The following is a 24,887-nucleotide window of genomic DNA, read 5'->3' as shown; positions in this document are numbered from 1 at the left end:
CGTCGTCAGTCCATCGGTTGTATTTTTTAAACTCCATTGTTGATTTGAATAGCAAATAACTGTTACTGCACGCATCGCAACAGACGGTGGATGAAATAAAATGCTGCGTCGAGTCAACCAATCAAAATGCGGCATGAACTCGACCAATCAGCATGTCCAGCGCCCAAGTCCCACCCAAGGGTGTAATCCATCGACCGGAAGTTGAAGCCGGCCGGGTGCCGCCATCTTGTAGCAGAACTTCACTTCCGTTAGCATTTCCATTGACTCCCATTCATTCTGGCGTCACTTTGACAGCGAATAACTTTACATCTGAGGCGTTTAAAGACTCCATTTGTCCATTATTTATTTCTAAAGAAACACGACAATGTATAAAGGGCTCCATTACCTTCTATGTTACATTATGGCCCCGTAGAAACAGATTTAGTAAAAATAGGCTAACGATTGCATCATAACCACTCGACTCTCTGTCGCGCTGTACAGAAATTACCATACAGACAGGAGGAGAAGCTCGCAGGCAATCGGGGGGACGTCCCGCCATAGATAATGAGTCCATAAAAGCAACGGAATACTTATTCCTGCTCACTCACGCCAAAGAACTCTTTGCTCAAGTTCCCCGTCTCTGCAAGATTAACGTTGGCAATTTTCACGCACAGCTACTAGAAGATTAACGTCTGTCAGACAGGTTGCTCACGTCATCAAGCTTAGTTTGAGTCGGTTTGAGTCTGCGCGTCAGGAACGGAAGTGCTCAGAAATCGCTAAAAATGGGCTTCAACTGTCTCAACTGAGTTCCAATGAGATGGCTCTGTCCACTTCTTATACTGTCTATGGTCCCACCCCTGAAAGTTCCTGAACTTTGAAAAGGAAGAAGTACTACCTCGCGAGCAGGGACTTTCGGACGGGGACACTTCATTTAGACCCTGCGGTGGAAACACACAGAGTACCAGCCCAAAGTCCCTAGTTCCTGCGGTGGAAACGCGGATTATGAATCCGGACACATTTGGGCTGTCGTGAATCATTCCGTCTTGATCCCTCCAACACAATCTGCGTTCAACTCAATAAACACACCACAAATGTAAAAAAAAAAAACCCTAAAAACAATCAGTACAGTTTTCTGCATAGCCTCCCAAGGGCTTTCCGTACTCACTCTTTGTAAATATTAAACTAAAGTGGTCAATTCTTCTAACTTTATGCCTCTGATAGTGCTTCAGTAAGTCCATTTCCTTTCACTATGAACCCGGACACATTTGGGCTATATCGTGAATCTAGATCCTTTCAAAACACACTGCGTTTAACTCAATAAATACACACACAAAAATAAATAAATAAAACAATCAGTTGAGTTCCTGCGTAGCCTCCCAAGGGCTTTCCGTACTCACTCTTTGTAAAAATGCGCTGGATTGAAAAGAGCTGAAATGAAAACAGAGGCTCATTTCAACATGGCTGCCAGGACTGAAGTGAGCGAGCCGAGGCCTGATCAGCTCCCAGAAGACTGTGCGTGTGAGGAAGACTCCTCGTCCTCCTCCTCCTCCTCTGTGCTGTGTTCTGCTGGCGGGCCCAGGGCGGCTCCGGGTCCGGGTCCCAGGGCCGTGGACGAGCTGATGCCGTTGGATGTGCTGATGGAGCTGTGCTGGATGGCCTCGTTCTGAGGGCTGCTGGGAACAGACATCTCCCCGCCGCTGTCCTCCTTCTCCAGCTCTGAGACACAGACACACATCAGAGACTGAGACTCGAACAACACCGGCTGTCACACACACTGCAGCTTTTTTAGTTGTTGTTTGTTAAAATAGTGTTTGCTAATTATGTGTGTGTGTGGATCATACTACTAATAATGCTGTGTGTATATATCATGCACAGTATGTAAATGTTTCACTGAATTCCCAGATGACCAAACACATTTGCAGTTACACAACCAGAGCAAAGTGTCCCACAATGCAAAGTGCTTGACTTGACCTGCCAGTATGATGAATGAACCAGATGTGATAAAGATTATAAACAAATATATATAAATAAAAAAATGCAGTAAAACGGTTTTCTATTTGAATATATTTTAAAATGTAATCAACAGTGTTTGGTAAAGTTACTTTTAAAAGTAATGTAACAATATTGCGTTACTCTCTAAAAAGTAACTAATAGTGTTACTTGGTTACTTTTTATAGAAAGTAAAGTGTTATGTTACTTTTGGATTAATTTTTCTCATCTAAGCTGGGCTTGCTTGTTTGTTTTTTAATAACAAAAAAAGTTCTATTTTTGGCAAATGTGAAAATCCTTTCGCTCCAAAAGAGAAATTAATAAATTCAGGCCTGTACAGTAGAGGGCGCCGCTCAAACAAATCTTTCAGCTGTTGTGCAGAAGTGCAGATCACAGAAGAATAGGACACAGAAACGTCAACACTCTCCCTTCAGCATTAAAAACAAACAAACAAAAAAAGAAAAGTGACGTTTATCTAAAGTCATTTGGCTTATTCCTAAAGGTTGAGGATTGAATCATCAAGTTCAGCAGCAAAGACATTGTTAATAAAGTGAGATTAAATACATTAAGTATATTTTTCCAGTATATATAGTTAAGTATATAAGTATATATAGTTTCCATTTCACTGTATTTATTCATTTTGAGGAATACTGAATGTGTGCCAGTGAGTAAATGCTCACATTTAGTCTAGATCTACAATAATTATTTGAAAAAGTAACTCAGATATTTTGTTGTAACTTTAAACATAATGTGTTACTTTACTAGTTACTTGAAAAAGTAATCTGATTACTTGTACTGGGAAACCCTAACACTGGTAATTTATTCCTGTGATCAAAGCTGAATTTTCAGCATCATTACTCCAGTCTTTAGTGTCACATGATCCTTCAGAAATCACTCTAATATGAGGATTTGATGCTCAAGAAACATTTAATTTATTATCAATGTTGAAAACAGTTGTTAAGCTGCTTAATATTTGTGTGGAAACTGTGATGCATTTTTTTTCAGGAATTCTTTGAAAAAGTTAAAAAGTTCATTTTGCAATCAAATGTCTTCACTGTCACTTCTGATCAGTTTAATGCATCCTTAACACTAGGACAGAAATCAGCAGGAACTGTGTCCACTGTGTAATGATGTGAAATCAACCGACTCTCAGACTGTAAGATTAAAAACAGCCGTGAAAAATCAGTTTCTCAACCATCTGTGTGCAAACACATGCTTCACACCAGGGCTGAACACACGCCTCGACACCAGCGGCATGCGCTGATTTGACCTCCGTATGAGAGAGTAGCAGAAAGCATCACAAAAGACCAATTTGGTAGAGTAAATATATCATAATAAATGTATGACATGGCATGCATCCTTTTTGTGTTAAAGCTATAAAACTGATTGAGTAGATATGCACAGAACAGGACTTCTTTTTGCTTTTTCGATACCCACATAATGATACACTGAGTGAATTGTAATCACTGGCTGTGCACTGGAAGGTCAACAAAAGGAGCGTCACAATGTAATATTTATATCATGTTAAAGGGTTAGTTCACCCCAAAATGAAAATTCTGTCAGTAATTACTCTCCCTCATGTTGTTCCCCCGTAAGACTTTCGTTCATCTTCGGAACACAAATGAAGATATTTTTGATTAAAGGGGTCATATAATGCCATTTTTGTACAAGCTAATATGATTCTTTAGGGTCTAAATTAAAAGTTTGTAATATACTTTAATTAAAAATTCTCATTAGTATTGTAAGAAAACACTTATTTTACCTGGTCAAAAACAGCTCTGTTTTCAGCACGCCGTTTCAGTGTATATGACTTTAAATGATAATGAGCTTTGCTCACCCCGCCTCTCTGTTCTGTGCTTACACCGTTTGTAACACAATAACACAATAACCATAACGCGTTGTTCAGTGTAAACGTGGAATTATGAATTATATTGAGAACGTCATACATAGAAAACATGCCGTAATGTACCCTGAGTGTAAACCTTAGACGCATTCATTGTGAAGCGTGCAGCTAGCGATTTGCAAAGATTAATATAAATATTAATATAAAGTTTAATAAAACGTTTCACTCACGTCCGTTCTTCTGGAGGTTCAGCAGGAACACGAATATCTGGTACCGATCCTTTTTAGCAAAGCTTCTTAGCAAATCCAGCTTTATACTGACCCTCGTTTATAAAGCAGTCTGGTGAGAAATGATTCACGCAAACATGAGAGCATTGACGTTGCTCGTGGGGAATATTCCCTTCGAAAACAAACTCAGCCACTGCGTCTTCAGCGGTTCGGATTCAGGAACATTAAAATGACTGCTGTGTTCGTTATTACACCCAAGAACAGAACACCACAATCGCTTAGACGCCATTCTGCTCATAGACAGTGCTCCAGCATATCAACAATGACCGCGCCGGTCCGGTCCGCGCCGCGCAGACTATGATTGACAGGACGAGCGAGGGCAGGTCTGTGTTGAAACGCTCCCGTCAATCAACAGTCGTGGGAGGGGCGTCCGTTTTATTGACGTCACAAAAACGAACGGCTTGATTTGAGGCAGGGGAAAACATATAAGGAGATTAAAACAAAACCACTGGATGGATTTTTATCATTATATGATGTTTGTGTACAGGCACTGCCAACACACATTTCAGTACAATCAACTTGTAAAAGTGCATGTACCATTATATGACCCCTTTAAATCTGAGAGCTGGATCACTCCTCCATAGGCTTCTTAAGGGATCGAAACTGGCCGGCCCAAAAAGTTATGAAAGACATCGTTAAAATAGTCCGAGTGACTACAGTGGCTCAATCTTAAGTTTATCAAGCGACGAGAATACTTTTTGTGCGCAAAAAACAAACAAAAATAACAACTTTATTCAACTATTCATTTCCTTCTCTGTGGGCCTCGAGATTTCACGTAGTGTAACAGCGCAGCGCTTCTGTGTTGCACGTCACACGCAGGCTCGCTATTGGCCGACGCTGGTCATGTGTGTGATGCGTGTGACGTACAACCTAGAAGCGTTGCGCAATATCACACCGTGAAATCTCGAGGCCCACAGAGAAGGAAATTAATAGTTGAATAAAGTTGTTATTTTTGTTTGTTTTTTTGCGCACAAAAAGTATTCTCGTCGCTTGATAAACTTAAGATTGAGCCACTGTAGTCACTCGGACTATTTTAACGATGTCTTTCATAACTTTTGGGCCGGCCAGCTTCGATCCCTTAAGAATCCTATGGAGGAGTGATCCAGCTCTCAGATTTAATAAAAAAATATCTTAATTTGTGTTCTGAAGATGAACGAAGGTCTTACGGGGGAACAACATGAGGGAGAGTAATTACTGACAGGATTTTCATTTTGGGGTGAACTAACCCTTTAATACTACACATACGATAGTGCAGCGGCAGAAACGATCTATTTGATACTCCAACATAGTAGGTCATGCAGTGTTTAGATCAAACCTCGATCAAACACACCCGAATCAATATCTCCAGGATTATTAGAAAGCTACCGGGGAGTTTTACCAGGGTTCAAAATAGATCTGAAATTGTGACAACCCTAGACAGCAACAAATGTGTTCAAAGTTTAAATAGGAAACAGATACTTGTATTTCAAATGATTGATTGCACTGGCAGTTGTTCAGCTGGCACGTGCCCACTGAAAGCATGATGCATGCGCTGCCTTATCCTGACCTGTTATTACCATGTGACTGATCCCTCTTGAGCTGTAGTGATGACGTGTAACATCAGGCACTCACTGCCGACGCTAAACAGCCCGATCTTAACCCCCGATCGACGCAGAGAGGGAGAGAGCTCAGCAAACGTCTAAAGTTCGTTCGCACCGGATGAGTTGCTGGCATGATTGCGATTAAAGACTTTCCCAGTCCAATGCTTTGTCTTTTATTAATCCCTGTGCTTGCTTTGTAACCTTTAATTAAAGTTACAATGTCATTTTAAAGCAACATCATCAGGGTATATTAGAGGCTGTAGCGTGTGGCCAGACTCGCGTACGATCCCCTTCCTTCCCTGCCAACTACTGCAGCGACAGATAATTACTGCACCTGATTTTAATGATACACACACAGGAGAGCGGCAGAGATGCGCGGTCCAAATGCCACCAGCTGTTCTGCAGTTGCATTGAATTAATTGGCTCCTGATGAGGAAGGGAATGAAAAAAGGCCCGCTCACGCTCTCTCTCTCTCTCTTGCTCGACTCAAAAAGAAATGCAGACTACCTATGATAATTAATATAGCTAATGAAGCAAGCACCGCCGAAATGGCACTTGGTAATTAATGCGGGAGGTATTAGATTGTGTGTTCGGATCTGAAGCGTCTGAATTGACTGGGCTCCGGATCAGGTGACTCTTCATGTTTGCCATGGGGTTTACAAATGCAATACCATAGAATACCATTGAACCATAGACTGTAAAAAAAATATGGACGTAGTGTGCGTGACGTCACCCGGCATTTTTGAAGCCCATAGTGGGCGGAGCCGCCGTCGCCATCTTGGCCGCGCGTCACTCCCGGATAAACGGAAGTGTGCAGCGAGGCAGATTAGCTGAGGTGACGTGACGCTAGCAGACAAACGGCTAGTAGTGACATCAGCCGCAATCCACCTGTCACTCAAGTGGCCACGCCCTTAATTATGCATAACTTTAAGGCTTAATATCATTTAAATGGATGAGTAATAAAAACATTCACCCCCCTCACAGTTGTCATGAAGGGCAAAATTAGCTATATAGAGCAAAACCACTTTTTGTACCAGGCTGTAAACACATTTTTTTCTGCTGTAAAGTTGGGCGTTTTAACATGGGAGTCTATGAGATTGAATGTCTTTTGCAGCCTGTCTCTAGAGGCCAGTCGATGAATTGCAGTTTAAGTCACTTCCGTGATGGATTCGAGAGAGAGACTGGAAGGTTGGCGCTTGGGTTGAACACAGAAAACTGGGTTGGGTTTTCTCTTCATTTACATGTTCAGGCATCTGTAATTACTCCTAATGGTATTAAGCAGGAACGGGGGTGATATATTATCATACACGCTCCTGAGACCGCTCTCCGCTCACCTCTTCTCGGATCGTCTCCACCGTGAGCAGATGGGGCTTGTGCAATGCCAAGCGGAGGCATGGCCTGCCCTGTTTGCAGGGCATCCTGGGTAATTTCCTCCCACCTGCTACCAGGGCGGCACTGCCTGAGAGATTAAGGCCAGAAACATACTTTACTTAAGTACGCAATCACAAATGAAAAGCGAGATCTCGTCGGCGATACTATACACCAGTTTTAACTAGGCACAATGTGATTTTCAAATATATTTCAGGCCTGCTATGGATCGAACAAGACGGGAGCGTGCAATCCCAAAATGAAAATGCGTGGTAACATTTTATTTTACAGTGTCATAGCTACATTTGTTACATGCAGTTACTATAGTAAAAACTGTAAATTATCCATAATTACATGCAACTAACCCTAAACCAAACCCTAACCCAATAGTAAGTACATAAATATTACTTAAATGTATAATTACACTGTAACAAAGACACCTTAAAATAAAGTGTAACCAAATTTTACACCTGTCCTAACCAGGCACAATACAATTTTCAATATATTTCAGGCCTAACAGACTGCTATGGATCGAACAAGACGGGAGCGCTCAGGTGACCGAATGTGAGCGCAGGAAACCTGCACTGACGTTTGCACTTTCTCCACCATATTAAGACCGTTCTTTGACAGGTGATGACCATCTGCCGCTTCTCCATCCTGCAATGAATGTGGCACAACCCAGCGTTGTTTACAAAGACAGAACGATGCTCTCCTCTGAGCCTCATTTGCACAGGTGACTAATATATGACCCCTCACAGCATTCGGCAGCGTAAACAGGATTGAGGAATGGTTTCGATCATCTCTATACTCTCCTCTACCTTGCAAAGACCTACCAATGCCTGCAAATGAACCAGCTTTCAGACAACCCAATCTCACCCGACAACCATCCCGCTCATAATATGCATGAGACCTGTCAGTCAAGCTGCTTAACAATGCCGTCGCATAATGAACTGCACGGCTGCAGCGGCGTATCCCAGTTGCGAAACGGCACTTCTGTCAGACTCTCTGCTATAATACACTCATTTTGGAGGCAATCATTGTCAATACAAGTCAGAGCTGGGTTACAAAATGAGCCAAACGCGCGCACACACACACACACCCAACGACGTATCAGCCAAGGTGTGAAATCCAAGCGTTGGAAGTTATGTAAAAAAAAAATGCGGTTACATGTACTTACCATAGTAATAACAGTACATTATGCATAATTACATGCAACTAACCCTCAAACAAACCCTAACCCTACAGTAAGTACATGTAGTTGCTTATTAAAATTACTCACTTAAATATTTAATTATACTGTAGCAATAATACCTTAAAATAAAGTGTAACCCTTTATTTTAAGGTGTCAGTGTTACAGTGTAATTATACATTTAAGAACTGAGTAATATTAAGCAACTACATGTACTTACTATAGGGTTAGGAATGGGGTGAGTGTTTGGTTTAGGGTTAATTGCATGCAATTATGCATAATTTATAGTTATTACTACAGCAACTACATGTAACGTGTAACAATGACACTGTAAAATAAAGTGTGACCCAAAGTGCTTCCACACTAGCAGAGCGTTAAGCTTGAAGCCCGCGGAAGTGGTTCTGGCAAAAGCGTCCACACGTTCACATCCGCTTCTCTGTCCCTCTGACAACAGCTAATTGATATGAAGTGGCTGCATATGGCAGACGAGCCGCAGATCTGCACATTTCACAAGGTGTCATTAAAGCATAACGGCCAAAGACGCGTGTGTAACAAAAGCAGCCCTCGGTTTCTGAATGCCTCTTGATCACTCATCTTAAAGAGGACAGCGCTACATACAGTGGGGGTCATTTTTTTATATATACGAGTCCTCGGCTTTCTGTGGTAATAATGGGACGAGATAAATCTGTGTTATTTCACACTCAGGGCTAGTTCATTTTCCACTCCACATTTCATCAAAAAAAAAAAACACAGAACACTCATTAGGAATAACACTCATCTGTTATCGTCAAAAAAAATAAAAAAATAGTAAAACAATAAAGAAAGAACAAGTCCATTAAGCAGAGCTGGCAGTCCAGAGATTTTACTCATTTTCAAAGAGAGAAAAGGCTTTCAGTGAGATTAGATCTGTTGTTGAATCCCGAGCAAAATTTAACAACTGGAATTGCGGCTTGCTGAATGAAATCTCAGGATTGAGATCGACTCTTTTGACTTTAGCCAGTAAGTAACGACCTTACTGTGTTTCCCAACCCAAACAATGTACACTAGTGGTCGACCGATATTGGTTTTTTGATGGGCGATATCTTAGAGAGCAGGGTGGCCGATATAAAGCAGATATTTATATACTTTATATTTATTTTAATCAAATTAGAAAACAAACCTTTAAAATAAACATGCTTATACTTTAGATGGCAACTTCTTGAATCTGCAATCCTATTACAGTATTTTTCACAAATAAAGTAATTGTTTAAAAATATATGAATATGTGAATAAAAAGGAAGTAAACGGCACTCAGTAATCTGGTAATTTCGTGCGCTCTGGTAATCATATCTTTTCAAATAAAGACGAGGTAATGCTAATTTTACATACATCACACAGTGAAACCGATATGAATATGACACAGTGGGACACTGGATATAGCACAGCATATTTTAAAATGAAGGATTTAAAGTTTTTCGATGGCGTCTCCTGTGAAGCTGATCTTCTGTTCGCATTCACTCACTTCACACTAGGGTTGCCAACCGTTCCGTATAATACGGAATCGTTCCGTATTTGACACATAAAAGACTTGTTCCGTATTGAACTGATACGGAACGCACTTTGTTCCGTATTTTTGAGAATCAATTCAGTGCAAATCCATGACAGACGCATAGCTTCTAATATATATGTCAGACAGACTACTATGATGAATGAACGAAGACCCGCTGCTATAATGGCAAATTCGGGGATTTGGCGCCACCTTGACGGGCTCTGAAGTACGGAGCCCGGGAAGTCACCTGTTGGAAAAAAAAAAACAATCCGTGGCGACGGTTTTGCAATCCGTCCGCTCAGTTTATAAACCGTACTCACGAATTCTCAATCTGTTCCCTCGGTTTAACAAATCGTGCTCACGGATTAATAAACCGTACCCACGAGTTCCTAATCCGCGCTCTCAGATTTGTAAACCGTGCCTTCAGCTTTTGCAATCTGTACCCACAAATTCATAAACCGTGCCCACGCTTTCGCAATCCGATTCCGTTCCCACGGGTTTGTAAACCGTATTCACGGATTTGTGTCCTCTCCCCCAGTCTGTGCCAACCAGGCCTTCTGCGGGATGCATTTATTATGTTTAAACTTAATTCTTTTAATGGATGATTTCTTGAATTTAGGTTAGCCTACTTGTATCTTTTAAGTCCATTTGTTTAGGAGGAAAAAGCTCAGTATAATAGAATAAGCAAACAAATACTTCACATATAAAAAAGAAATATAACACAAGGTTAGGTTATATAAAAATAAAACATTCATAAATTATTTTATGATTAAAATTTGACTGTCTTCAGTGAACTCATTTATAGTTATAAACGCAAATGATAATAATATTATTACTATTACATTTAGGCTACATATTTAGAAGGCGCTTTACCAAAAAAGGAACAAAGCAATTCGTCAAATGTCAGTCAAAATACAGGTTTGACAATAATAATAATACAGGGCTAAGATTATCACAAATAAACAAGATTTTGACGCATATCCAAGTGTGTGTGGGAGTGTGGAGCGCGCACTATGCACGGAGGCGCCAGCGCGAACACTTGCATTTTCCTATCAACAGTGGAAATCTATCATTTCTGGTCATACAGAAAAGAATAATACATCATTTGCAACTACTTTTATTTGTCCAAACTCACAAGAAAACGTTGTGCTTTTGTAAAATAAAACAATCAGGCGCGCTTTCATGATCTCCGTGAACTGGAGCGCGTCTCATAAGAATGAACTAAATGAACTGAAACAAAATATGGCATAGCCTACCTATATAAAGCTTGAAATGTTCACTTTTAAACGAACAATTAAAATGCCTCGTTATTTTTTCAGACACATTTATTAGTATTAGCCTATAAACCATCTCTCTGTATGGTTCCAGAGACATGGCTCTTCTCATTCAGCACTGCGGGAAAAATATTATTTCCAGGTTCTAATTTGGCCTTAGAAAACCAGTAAAATCGATTTTTTCCCCCATATTAATTTGTGAATATTTTAAATGTTTAATAAAGGGGTATTACATTTTCTTGTAATGTGAGTTTGGACAAATAAAAGTAGTTGCGAATTATGTATTATTCTTTTCTGTATGACCAGAAATGATAGAGTAAAAGTTGTTTCCACTGTTGATAAGAAAATGCAAGTGTTCACGCGCGCGCCCCCGTGCCATGCAGTGCGCGCTCCACACTCCCACACACACTTGGATATGCTCAAAATCTTGTGTTTATTTGTGATAATCTTAGCCCTGTATTATTATTGTCAAACCTGTATTATGACTGACATTTGATTAATTGCTGTGTTCCTTTTTTGGTAAAGCGCCTTCTAAATATGTAGCCTAAATGTAATAGTAATAATATTATTATCATTTGCGTTTATAACTATAAATGAGTTCACTGAAGACAGTAATATTTTAATCATAAAATAATTTATGAATGTTTTATTTTTATATAACCTAACCTTGTGTTATATTTATTTTTATATATGAAGTCTTTTTTTGCTTATTCTATTATACTGAGCTTTTTCCTCCTAAACAAATGGACTTTAAAGATACAAGTAAATGTCGTTTTTTAGAAAATTCAAGAAATTATCCATCAAAAGAATTAAGTTTAAACATAATAGGCCTAAATGCATCCCGCAGAAGGCCTGGTTGGCACAGACTGGGGGAGAGGACACAAATCCGTGAGTACGGTTTACAAACCCGTGAGTACGGAATCGGATTGCGAAAGCGTGGGCACGGTTTATGAATTTGTGGGTACAGATTGCAAAAGCTGAAGGCACGGTTTACAAATCTGAGAGCGCGGATTAGGAACTCGTGGGTACGGTTTATTAATCCGTGAGCACGATTTGTTAAACCGAAGGAACAGATTGAGAATTCGTGAGTACGGTTTATAAACTGAGCGGACGGATTGCAAAACCGTCGCCACGGATTGTTTTTTTTTTCCAACAGGTGACTTCCCGGGCTCCGTACTACGGTGTAATGACGTAGAGTTGGCGCATTGGTCGCACGTCAGAGGCGCCCGCGCCATTGGATACGTGCAGTTGCCGCAGCGCAGCCTGAGCGAGCCAGACGCTCAATGTGCAAGCTGTGCAGCTGCAAATGCATTTTACAGGCTTCAGTAAATCGAGTAAAATGTGTTTCCGAAGACATTTGTAGGCTATGATAAGAAAAACAACTAATTTTTTTTTTATTTAAAAAAAAAAAAAAAAAAAAAAAAAATTTATTTGCACCGGAAAGAACATTCTAGAAGTGTATTTCTATTGAATAAGTTCGCACAAGGCTACAGAAAACTGTTGTGTTTCTTTTTCTTCAAATGCAGTCTAAGCCGATGAGTTTTGAATGTTATATGTTGTATTTGTTTTAGTTAAAAATAAAACGTATTATAATCTAAACAAATACATGGTTCATTTTTGGCAAAATTATCATGATAGCCTTTATATATCTGTGTGGTTAAGTCTTGTATATTGATTAAGCCTACTGTGCTATTCTATAAATATATAGGCCTAATAAGTTGCATTATAATATGATATAAAATGTATGAATTTCAGGGGGCATGTCACTTCCACATAACACCCCCAATTCCTTCCCCCCCCCGTTCCTTATTTCCATTTCAGAAAGTTGGCAACCCTACTTCACACAGACCGACCGTCACTCGCAGGAACACGTAAATGCACACTTCACAAAATATCACAGCTGGATTCCATTAAATCTGCAAGGTTTGTGAAATTAAATGTATATTAGATATTCAGAGATTTGCTTAAATGATGTAGATGCGCATTTGCTGAATGTTGACGGTAAATGAGAACGTATTTTAGCCTGATTGTTTGCCTTTTCTGTTACAAATAACGTTAATATAAAAGCAAACGCTTTAGCCTTACTTGTTGTTTACCAGTTCTGTCTAACGAAGTATTAGATATGACTGAGAGAGACTGTAAACTACTGAAGATGGAGAATGTGCGAGAGCGCTGTGTGTGTGATCAGGTGCTGGTGTTCTCAGCGCCGCCCGTCAAAATAAAAGTCCCGCTTCCAACACATCGGCCAATCAGAAACACTCATCGGCAGATGACGATATTTTAAAAATGACAAATATCGGCTGATATATCGGCCGACCACTAATGTACACAGGCATTTTCATTAGTAAGTGAGTCAGGCAACAAATCCTTGCTCTCTCTGCTTACTTCCGGTCAAATCTAACTACTGTCCTATCTAAAGACAGGCAACAATGCCCCAAAAAATGTGAGTTGTGAATCGGACTACACTGGTTGTGCTGCATGTTGTGCTCTGTGTGATTCTAGTGAGGATAGCAAAATAAAAAGCTTTTTTTTTTTTATACACAATCTTTTATCTCAATAAACATTTACACTGCAAGTTAACATTCACAACTCTGGTAAAATATGATTTTTGTCATTTCACTGTATCATACTTGATACAAAAATGTCTAAGGCCTCTAAATGACCTCAAAACTTTGCTTAAAAATACATTGATACTAAAGTAATAGTTTATACATTTTAGCATGTAAAAGGCCTTAGTATACTTGTAAAAACGTCCACCTTCAGCTCTTTATAAAAATCATGAAAGATTTCAAAGCATAAAGTAAATGTAAGAATAACTTTTATATTGTTAGAAAATATTTCAAGATAAAACATTTACTGGACATCACTGGACTATCCATACATCTTTTTTTTTTTTAGACATAGAAAAATCATGTTAAAAATTAAGTATTACATCCATCAGGCTTTTAAGGAAGATTTATTTGTTCATCTCTCAATCATCATTGTATTGCATTGAATTATGTTTTAAAACTACAGCTTTGATCATAAAACTAAGCATTTAATATCATCTCTCTAAGACATTATTGGGGGATATAGAGTGACAACTGATATTTATAAGCATTTTATCCAAGTTGACTGTTAAACTGTTATATTATATTACTGATTTACATAAGCGATCAGAATTGCATATTAGTTTTTTTGGTGATATACATATCAGCAACTGCACCAAATTGCACAATTTGCTCAGTTTTTGCCTAATAAATATGTAAATAGTTTGGGCCTGAATAAAACTAAAGTTTTTCCTGCATATTCTCAATATATCATAGTCTACATGAGCCATAAAATACCTAAGATGATAGTAAACAAAACATATTTTTTATGATTTTTTGCATTTTTTTAAAAAACTGTTCCATTCCAACTTTGATCTTATTGATTTACATAAGCGATCATAATTTCATATAACATTTTGGCAATATAAATATCAGGAACTGCACCAAATTGCATATTTTGCTCAGTTTGGGCCTCTGAATAAAACTAACGTGTGTTTTTTTCACTATGTCATGCTTATATGAGCCATAAAAGCCTGATGTAACTCAAATGTGATACTAAAAACACATACAGTATGGAAAATTAATTTTTGAAAGATTTTTAGAAGGTTCAAAAAACGTTCCATTTCCACCGTTCCATTTGCTGACTATGATGTCATGTGTCAGGCGCAAAAATGCTTTTCTTACTTAGTATTTTTGTCTCGTTTCCAGTCCAAATATCTAAAAATGCTTAAATCAAGATGCATTTACTAGATGAGTAAAATATCATAAGATATGTCGTCTTGTTTTCCGGGGAAATAAATAAAAATTAAGTGAGTTTTGGCTTTAAAATGTGGTCAGAAAAATAATGTTAATTCAAACAGAAACAAGATTATTTTTCTGACCCCATTGGCAGATAATTTTGCTTTTTTTAAGCCAAAACTCACTTAAAGGAGTAGTTCACTTTTAAAAAAACTTTTGCTGATAATTTACTCACCCCCATGTCATCCAAGTTGTCCATGTCTTTCTTTCTTCAGTCGAAAAGAAATTAAGGTTTTTGATGAAAACATTCCAGGATTTTTTTCCATATAATGCACTTTGCTGGGCACCAAACGGTCCAAGGTCCAAAAGACAGTTTCAGTGCAAACTGCAAACTGTTCAAATGGTTTTAAACGACACCAGACGATGAATAAGGTTCTTATCAAGCGAAACGATCGCTCATTTAAAAAATAAATAACAACGTTTAAGTTTTATAAGCTCACATGCTCGCCTTGCTCTGTTCTGTGTGACTCTCCTGTTCGAACTCGTTCATCAAAATGAACAAATCTTTTTTCGAGTCATTTGATTCATTTAACGACCGAAATGAACGAATTGACTCGGAAAAAGATTTGTTCATTTTGATGAAGTTTGCACTGAAACTGTCATTTGGACCTTGGACCGTTTGGTGCCCAGTAAAGTGCATTATATGGAGAAAAATCCTGGAATGTTTTCATCAAAAACCTTAATTTCTTTTCGACTGAAGAAAGAAAGACATGAACATCTTGGATGACATGGGGGTGAGTAAATTATCAGCAAAAGTTTTTTTAAAAGTGAACTAATCCTTTAATTTTAATTTATTTCCCCAGAAAACAAGACTTTATATCTTATGGAATTTTACTACTTAAGTAAATGCATCTTGATTTAAGTTGGCAAATCTTGACAAAAATTGGACTGGAAACAAGACAAAAATAGTAAGTAAGAAAACCATTTTTTGCAGTTCAGGGTTAAGAGCACAGAAACACGCCATCAATGTTAACTTCATGTTGTCTCTTAATACAAACAAACTAAATATAAACACATTTTATGGCTGTTATGATCCATAAGTGCTAAATCTACATCTCAAAGCAGGCAGTGGAGTCTGATGACGAAGCAAAGGGGCAGTCAGTGTGAGTCTGCTGTGGCTGGTGATGAGGTACTCACGGTGGTATCCTGATTTCTTCTGCAGGAGTGTCACGGGACAGTCCTTATGAGCCAGTAAGAGCTGTTTCAGCTGGGCCACCTCACTACGCAGAAGAGTCACCTCATTCTGGACACAGAGAAACAAGCATGTGACCTATCAAGATGAGCAGATTATAGTAAGGAATCAACAGAAAAAGATCATTAGCTCGTCTTTTTTGGGACACAATTATAGCTGCTTAATGGCAGAGTCCCAGGAGAGAGAAACACAGAGAGAGCGCTCCCCTCCGTCAGCGAAACACTGGTGAGATTTACTCTCGTCTGCCGTTAGGACTCCCATGGGGCTGTGCTGTTCGGCGCGCGCTAAACACAGGCTGTTTAACAGCCAAGGTGACTTTAAGCAGGATTTACAGCGAGCTGAACGCGTGCGGAAGAAGGGCACAAGAGCGCAGATTTAAACACTTTCTCTGTTCCTCAGCAACACGGCCGACATTTAATGCAGCGGTCTAAAAGCGTGCCAGTTTATTTCACTCCATCTGTTTAATCTTGGCAGTGCTGGTGTGGTGTGCAGAGGAGAAGCAGATTTAAACACAGCTGCTCCAACACTGTGGTAATGTTCACTACGAACTGACATCTTCCATTACGACCACAAAGTAGGCCTCTCTCTCTCTCTTCGCAGTTTCCCACATCACATCAAAATGCACAAAAGACTACAATATCCAGTCATTTTTAGTATGGGCATCCACTTGACCAAAGCAAGCTATTATTATTATTACTTACTTGAAAATTACTCACGCAACACCATTTTCAACGCTGATCCTAAAATAAGACGGGCACATTGATGGGTGTTCAATTGCCATGTTGATATTTACAGACGGTGTGGCCAATGGCTGAGAGACGGCGAATACATGTGTACGGAAGCGTATTGCATTCACTTGAAGAAAAAAATCTACTCTGTTTTTCTGAATTAACGAGTTAATTATCTCAGAATTACAAGATAATTTTTCATGGAAAAAAGTTTTTGCTCTGTTTTTCTGAATTAACGAGTTTTTGAGATAATCAAGTCATTAATTCAGAAAAACAGAGCAAAAACCTTTTTCCATGAAAAATTATCTTGTAATTCTGAGATAATTAACTCGTTAATTCAGAAAAACAGAGCAAAAACCTTTTTCCATGTAAAATTATCTTGTAATTCTGAGATAATTAACTCGTTAATTCAGAAAAACAGAGCAAAAACCTTTTTCCATGAAAATGTATCTTGTAATTCTGAGATAATTAACTTGTTAATTCAGAAAAACAGAGCAAAAACCTTTTTCCATGAAAAATTATCTTGTAATTCTGAGATAATTAACTCGTTAATTCAGAAAAACAGAGCAAAAACTTTTTTCCCATGAAAATGTATCTTGTAATTCTGAGATAATTAACTCGTTAATTCAGAAAAACAGAGCAAAAACCTTTTTCCATGAAAATGTATCTTGTAATTCTGAGATAATTAACTTGTTAATTCAGAAAAACAGAGCAAAAACCTTTTTCCATGAAAAATTATCTTGTAATTCTGAGATAATTAACTCGTTAATTCAGAAAAACAGAGCAAAAACCTTTTTCCATGAAAATGTATCTTGTAATTCTGAGATAATTAACTTGTTAATTCAGAAAAACAGAGCAAAAACCTTTTTCCATGAAAAATTATCTTGTAATTCTGAGATAATTAACTCGTTTATTCAGAAAAACAGAGCAAAAACTTTTTTCCCATGAAAATGTATCTTGTAATTCTGAGATAATTAACTCGTTAATTCAGAAAAACAGAGCAAAAACCTTTTTCCATGAAAAATTATCTTGTAATTCTGAGATAATTAACTCGTTAATTCAGAAAAACAGAGTAGATTTTTTTCTTCAGGTGAATGCAATACGCTTCCGTACATATAAACCGTAATAAATAGTAAACTGCCTAGCGGCCTGGAATGGTTGGCCAATTCTGTGGTCAAATATATTATAACGACGCTATAGCTTACATTTAAGGTTGTTTCAGGCTGTGAAATTATGAATTATGATTAATTAATTATTTCCTTCATAGCTGTGCTAATTTCATGTCAATCTGTAAATGTTTCCTTCCATATAATAAGTGTTTTTAATGTTTAATGTTTTCATGTAAAAGTGTAAGTAATGTTTTACGTAGATGTATACGCAGGATAATAAACCTTGACAGGGAAATCAATCACAACCCTGATTGTCTAAACATAAAAATTTGCGTAAAAAAAGGGAATTGATACTTGACGGTAAAGACATTTATAATGTTACAAATGTTTTCTATTCAAAATTATTTCATTCATGACCTGCAGACTGTTTTTCAACACTGATATAGAGTACTTCTTGATCATCAAATCATATTACAATGATTTCTGATGGATCATGTGACACTGAAGACTGGAGTAGTGATGCTGGAAATTCAGCTTTGGTCACAGGAATAAATTACATTTTACTATATATTCACATAGAAACGAGTTATTTTAAATTGCAATAATATATCATAATATTACTGTATTTACTGTAATTTTGAGTAAATAAATCCAGCCTTGGTGAGCATAAGAGACTTAGTCACCAAGCTAAGATTTAATTGAAAAAGACATCTTTCAACTGGCCAGGAAAATTCCCAAACACCGCTTAATGAATTAACCTGTAATAGGCCAATATCTTGATCTCTAGTTGTCAGAAAAACAAAGCAAGCGTCAATTTAACATGTTTTGCAAGTTGTTATTGTTAATATTTTGCTACCAGGTATTAGAACTTTCAATGACACGCACATCTAAAGTGACATATGGCCTCAGGTACGGTCCTCCCACTCTGCTTTTAAACCCAAAACATCAAATGAAATCGGACGAATCTCAATTGTCCCTTCTGCTGTTTCCAGTAAGATCAGGCCCGTTCAGGCCATTAAAGTGTTTAATGCTTCTGCAGACCGGCTGCATCCATAAAGACAGCACAGGGGGGATGTTTGGCTCGAGTGTTACCGTGCGCTGGTCTGAAACCCTGACACCTCGTTAAAAAGCCAGTTAAGGATGATGTTAACGTAATTGAGCATCATTAGAGCTCTACGCTCCGATCAGCTGGGCCAACGGGACAATTACACCAGCCCATCAGCGCTGATAAATGTGCTCGTATTAAACACCTTCTCTCCGATGAAACATACTGTCACGCTCGTTTTCAGAGTCCCAAACATTCTGTTACACACCCAACACCCTTCTTCAGCTCTCCATCTGTTTCGTGTTAGTTTATTCGTTCGTAATATAACCCACAAATGAATCGCCCTTCCCCCACCCCTTCGCGAACGCATTGCGCTTTGTTTAAACGGACGAATAAAAGAGACAGCGTGCAAATAAACAGTGACACATCTCATTAAATTGTCTGGAACGTGCCGACGCCGAGCCACATTCTCCGTTATCAGCAGAGACAACGGTTACGTGAACTGTTTCGAACTTGTCAGTGGCGGATCCTAATTGCCTGCTACAAAACGGGGGTTGAGAAAGAGACGGCTTTCCCTGAGAGAGTTGCAGGGCAGCTCACAACCGCTCCGACAGAACAGACGACACGCTTGTGTGCCGATGACATCTGGAGGAAACGTCTTTATTGACAGGGCCATATCGATGCAGGAGACTCGAACAATCACGCCGTGCCTGTCATGCAAACACACTTCTTAATTTACATTAATGACTTCATCACCATCTTTGTCTGGCTCTCAAACGCACACATTAATACACTCTCGAAGAGAGTCTGGCGTGTGTGTGTGTGTGTGTACCTGTAGCTGTCCGTTCACGCTGTTCAAGTCTTCTGCTTTTTTCTCCAGACTCTGCACCCAGACTTTCCTCTTCTGCCTGCAGCGAGAAGCGGCGGCTCTGTTCCTTTCCAGAAACTTGCGTCTTTTCTCGTCGGGGTCTTCGCTGGTGGTCCTCCGCCGCCGCCCACCGGTACTGGTTGTGTGTTGGGCTGGGGGGGCGGGAGACACCTAGACAGGCCGGCAATCAAACGTACATACACAGATTAATTAGGACTTTTTAGAAGTATTTTTAATCATGTGACCCTGGATCACAAAACCAGTCACAAGTGGCACGTGCATATTTATGGAAAAAGCCAATGTCAAAATTATCGATTTTTCTTTTATACCAAAAATCATCAGGCTATCAAGTAAAGATCATGTTCCAAAAGATTTCCTACCGTAAATATATAAAACATTTATTTTTGTGAGTGAATGCAGCACAATCGCAGACATACATGGACAACTTTAAAGGGGATTTTCTCAATGTTTAGATTGTTTTGCACCCTCAGATTCCAGATTTTCAAGTAGTTGTATCTCGGCCAAATATTGTCAATGGAAAGCTTATTTATTCAGCTTTCAGATGATGTATAAATCTCATTTTCAAAAAATTGACCCATGTTTTGCGGTCCAGGGTCACACATGTTCAATCAAAACCTGCACCTGACAAAGGTGAATGAAAAAATAAAACATACATTAATGGACTGCATTTTTTATATAGCGCTTTCACAGACCCAATGGCCACCAAAGCGCTTTACAATGTTTAATATCTATGTTTGCACTTTATTTTACTATACGTGTACTTACCTAAGAAATTACTGGTAATATGAGGTAACTACAGGGGTTAAGGTTAGGTTTAGGGCTAGTACATAGTTATTACGAAGTAGTACATAGTATGTACATGAGAAACGTGACTGTTTAATAACGTGCTACCATATTTATTAGAGACTATGAAAATGTATGTACATTGCATTTGATTAGATGTTTGCAAAATATTAATAACACTTTTTAAAATATTATAGCTGTTTGACAAAGTAGTTATTAGTTACACCTTACAATAAGGTACAAATCGTTAATTGTAGTTAATAATAATAATAATATAATAATAAGTTTAATGTTTAGATTAATGTGTTAGGTATCATTTAACTAACAATGAACAACAATTTCTTCATTAATGAGTTAAAAGTTAACGTTTATTCATAAATATGTACTACTATTCAAAGGTTTGGTTTCATTAAGATGTTATTATAAGAAAATAATACTTTTATTCAGCAAGGATGCATTAAATTGCTCAAAATTAACAGTAAATCCGTTTACATTGTTACAAAAAAAGTTCAGTTTTCACCAAAAAAAAAGCAGCACAACATTGCCAAAAAAAAAAGTTGTTTTTTTTAGCACCAAATCAGCATATTAGAATGATTTCTGAAGGATCATGCGACAGTGAAGACTGGAGCAATAAATTATAAATATTTTCGATTAAATAAATGCAGCCTCGCCCTCGGTGAGCATTTTTTTTTTTTTTAAACACCAAAAACCTTTTTAAAAGTAGTGTACTAGTCCTTAGGGATGCACCGATATGAACATTTTGGCCGATACGATAACCGATAATTCCTTATATTTGAAAGTCCATAACCGATATATTGGCCGATAAATCTAAATCCAAATTTGTATATCATTTTGAGAGCCTAATTATAAAAGTCTCACCAATAAAAGCCATGTCCCAAGCACACAATTATAATGTTCGTATTATAATAGTATGTAGCCTATATGACAGACTTGCGCTGCACATGTTGCGCTGAACTGTATTTTCCTTTTTGAAGTGATTCCAATCCTATTTCAAACAATTTAAAAGCATCATGGCGAACAGTTGCGCATCTGAAGTGTCTCAGCTGAAGGAAATAATCCATTATTTATCGGCTTTAATATATCGGCTAAATTTTCTTATCGGGCCGATAACATCAAAGATGAACAAATATCGTCCAATACCGATATGGTGGACGATTTATCGGCATCCCTACTATTCCTCAATGTTATACTCGCATTGAATTCAATATTTTAACTATCATCTTTTATATATATATATATATATATATATATATATATATAAATAATGTACATAAAAATCAATATGACCTTTTTGTTAACCTGTCGTTCATTGTTAGTTCATGATACCGAATCACTTCAGGGATTATTAGTGAGAGATATTTAAAACAGGGTTTATTCTAGACCCATTCAGACGGTCACATACGGGCATCTCTGTAGTGGATGTGGCCGGCTGTTGTGTAGCGCACTGGGGGCGTGGCTCCTCGGCTGGGGGCGGGGCTGGGGGCGGAGTCTCGCTGCTCTGGGTCTCGCATGCGTCACCGTTCGTCACCTGAGGGATCTGATGACTGAGGGCCGCCTTCAGCTTCTACAGGTGAGAGTCACAGGTCAAGTCAACATGTACTATTAGCCTGTGTATATGACATTATTAGCTGACTTTAAAATACTGTCCACTCAAATGGTTTGAAAAGCAGATATCAGTGCTAAACTACATCAAGAGAAATAACTTCCCCAAGTTCAAGACACTTCCTCAACATCTGATTGGCTGGCGTCATGCAATTTTTTCAGGGTGCATGTTTTTATTTTGTTTGTTTGCCAGAAAATATCTTAAAGATACCGAGTGGATACAGTGAACGGTTCATAATTTTATGGCATAGAATCTTTAAAATATATCAGGAGTTTTGTTTAAAGGTGACATATTATGCCCCTTTTTACAAGATGTAATATAAATTTATGGTGTGAAATTTCAGCTCAAAATACCCCCAAAAACGCTCCATTTGTGTGTATCCCTTTTTGAACATTGGAATACTGATAAGAATCGATATTTCATTGAAAATGAACATGATGGATTACTCTAACTGGAAGCGCTCATGAAAACAAAGGAGGATATTTGTTTTTTCCCCTATTTTTTCATTGTTTTGGATTCAAAAGTGGGATTCATTTTGAAGAGTAGACCCTTACATTGAAATATATGCTGGTGTTTCTTGGATTCGTCCGACCTGATTTGAACCATAGGAGATGAAAGAGAAGTATTTCCGTTCATTTTGATCATATTTACATGGTCAGTCTGTCAGCATTTCATTTAACCCTTTCCTCTCTGGTATATCGATTGCAAAAACAAGTTCAGAACATGATTCTTGAGTGTTTTAGCTTTCAAATGATGCAGTTTATGATAGTTGATAAATGCAAATGAGCTGCTTTCCCCGCCTCCGTTCAGAAGAGGCCGATCCTTTACACGAGCTTCAGATACAATAACAAAACACGTGAATAATCTCACTCATCCCAAATCTCAGGAATAACCCGTAGCGAGTGCAGCCTTACAGAGAGACTCAGGAGGAGGTTCAACTTTCAGACGTTTCTGAATGGTTAGTGGATATATTTATGTAGTTGTGATGTAGTTGTTACATTGCTTAATCTGTTTCTGGGGGATTTCCGTTGAAAATAAAATTAGTCTAAATACTCTAAACAGTGTTCAGTGCTCGTCTGTGCAGCAACGGCAGAACAGTTTCATGCTTTGCTCGAACTTTTGCCATAGTGTTAGAACTGGGCACTGTTGTCGCTTGTGAGAAACCAATGGCGGCGCTGTGGGTGTAATCGTGCAGATTAAGGCCGTGTGTCCACCAAAGCGAAAACAAAATATCCGCGAAAGTGTTACTAGTATCTCATTTCACACATATTTTGTTTCTTTGTTGATTCTATATTAAAATATCGATACAATGTAACGTATTTTCTCTGGCTCTTGTTTTAAATTATTTTGTTCCGTTATTATGCTTGTTGTTGTTGTCATCCGTTGACGTTGTACAAGCAGAATGTGGCGGTTGGTCGGTGTGGCATTAGCCCCGCCCCTCCTCCACTGTGATTGGACGGTTGGGTAAAAAGTGACAGTGATGAGCGGTGCGTTTTACCCAAAGTTGAACACTCTTCAACTCTCGGCGACCTGTAAAAAACGCTGAGCTCTCATGGCGTTATAAAAACGCGGCTCTCCCATTGAAAACAATTGAAAAAATGCTTTGGTGGACACACGGCCTAAGAGTTAATATTATAATAAGATCCTCTTCCTACGTCAGAAAGGGAGCGTAATCTGATCGGATAATTTTTTGACATGCTTGCAGAGAAAGGCTCACCAAAACAAAGTTACTGAGTTGTCACTTTTCACGTTTTCTGGGTTGGTAGAGGCACCGGGGACCCGATTATAGCACTTAAACATGAAAAAAAGTCAGATTTTCATGATGTGTCACTTTTAAAAGAGAGGTTGCATTAAATTATGCAGAAATTTTCGTGACAAAAAAAGGTCCATTGTCTATTGTCAATACTGTAGCGATGTATGAAGCAAAGCTCACACGGAAGTCACTTTCAAACCAAGTAGCTTTCTGTTGGTCATCGGCATAACCAACTTGCCAAATCTGCGGCGGGGAAACTTTCGTCCTCACACTAAATTCCCAATTAACGTGTGGATTCCTATCGACATGACTGGATTTTGCCCATGCAAATTTGTTGACCAATGGTAAATGTGCAGAGAGAGTAAGAATACAACAGTATATTACCTTTTATGTCCAATTTCACATTTGCTTGTCACATTTGCAAAACACCGAGCTGTGATTGGCCACTTTAAATGTCACTCCCTGTGTATGTTTTTTTTTTTACCGAACTTCAGATAATTCGTTTGACAAGTGGATGGAAACTTTGCTTATGTCTGTAGTTCTGGCCACAGTGTTGCAGAATGCAACAGACTTTATGCCGACAGTCAAAAATCTGCCTAAGCGCACAGCGTTTAACTATAAAATGTCCCCCTCTTCAGCATTTTCGTATACTTCCAGCATAACTGCAGTGAAATGAGAAAACACAGTGCTTTCTCTCTCTCTCTCTGGGATCAGAAGGCTAAACTACATTAGAGGAAGGCGAGAACTGAAGATTAGAATAATTAACTTCTGCGGAAAACCAGAGGCAAGGATTAAAACAACATATTCATCACCGCTTTAAACAGATGCTTCCCTCAGAGCTCTTCCACAGGAGTAAGAGCTGTCGTAGCTAATTCCCTATTCCCTGGAGATGCCTGTGAT

General features: G+C 38.5%; 1 pseudogene; it reads right to left on the bottom strand.

Moving 5' to 3' along the window:
• Positions 1–1,088: 1,088 nt before the first annotated feature.
• LOC130076700 (cyclic AMP-dependent transcription factor ATF-2-like) overlaps positions 1,089–24,887 on the bottom strand; it is a 30,537-nt pseudogene continuing 6,738 nt past the window's right edge.

This window comes from Rhinichthys klamathensis, unplaced genomic scaffold (assembly GCF_029890125.1).
Source record: "Rhinichthys klamathensis goyatoka isolate OS25496 unplaced genomic scaffold, OSU_Roscu_1.1 h1tg000680l_1, whole genome shotgun sequence".
Taxonomy (NCBI): domain Eukaryota; kingdom Metazoa; phylum Chordata; class Actinopteri; order Cypriniformes; family Leuciscidae; genus Rhinichthys; species Rhinichthys klamathensis.
This window is presented reverse-complemented; position numbering and strand designations above follow the sequence as displayed.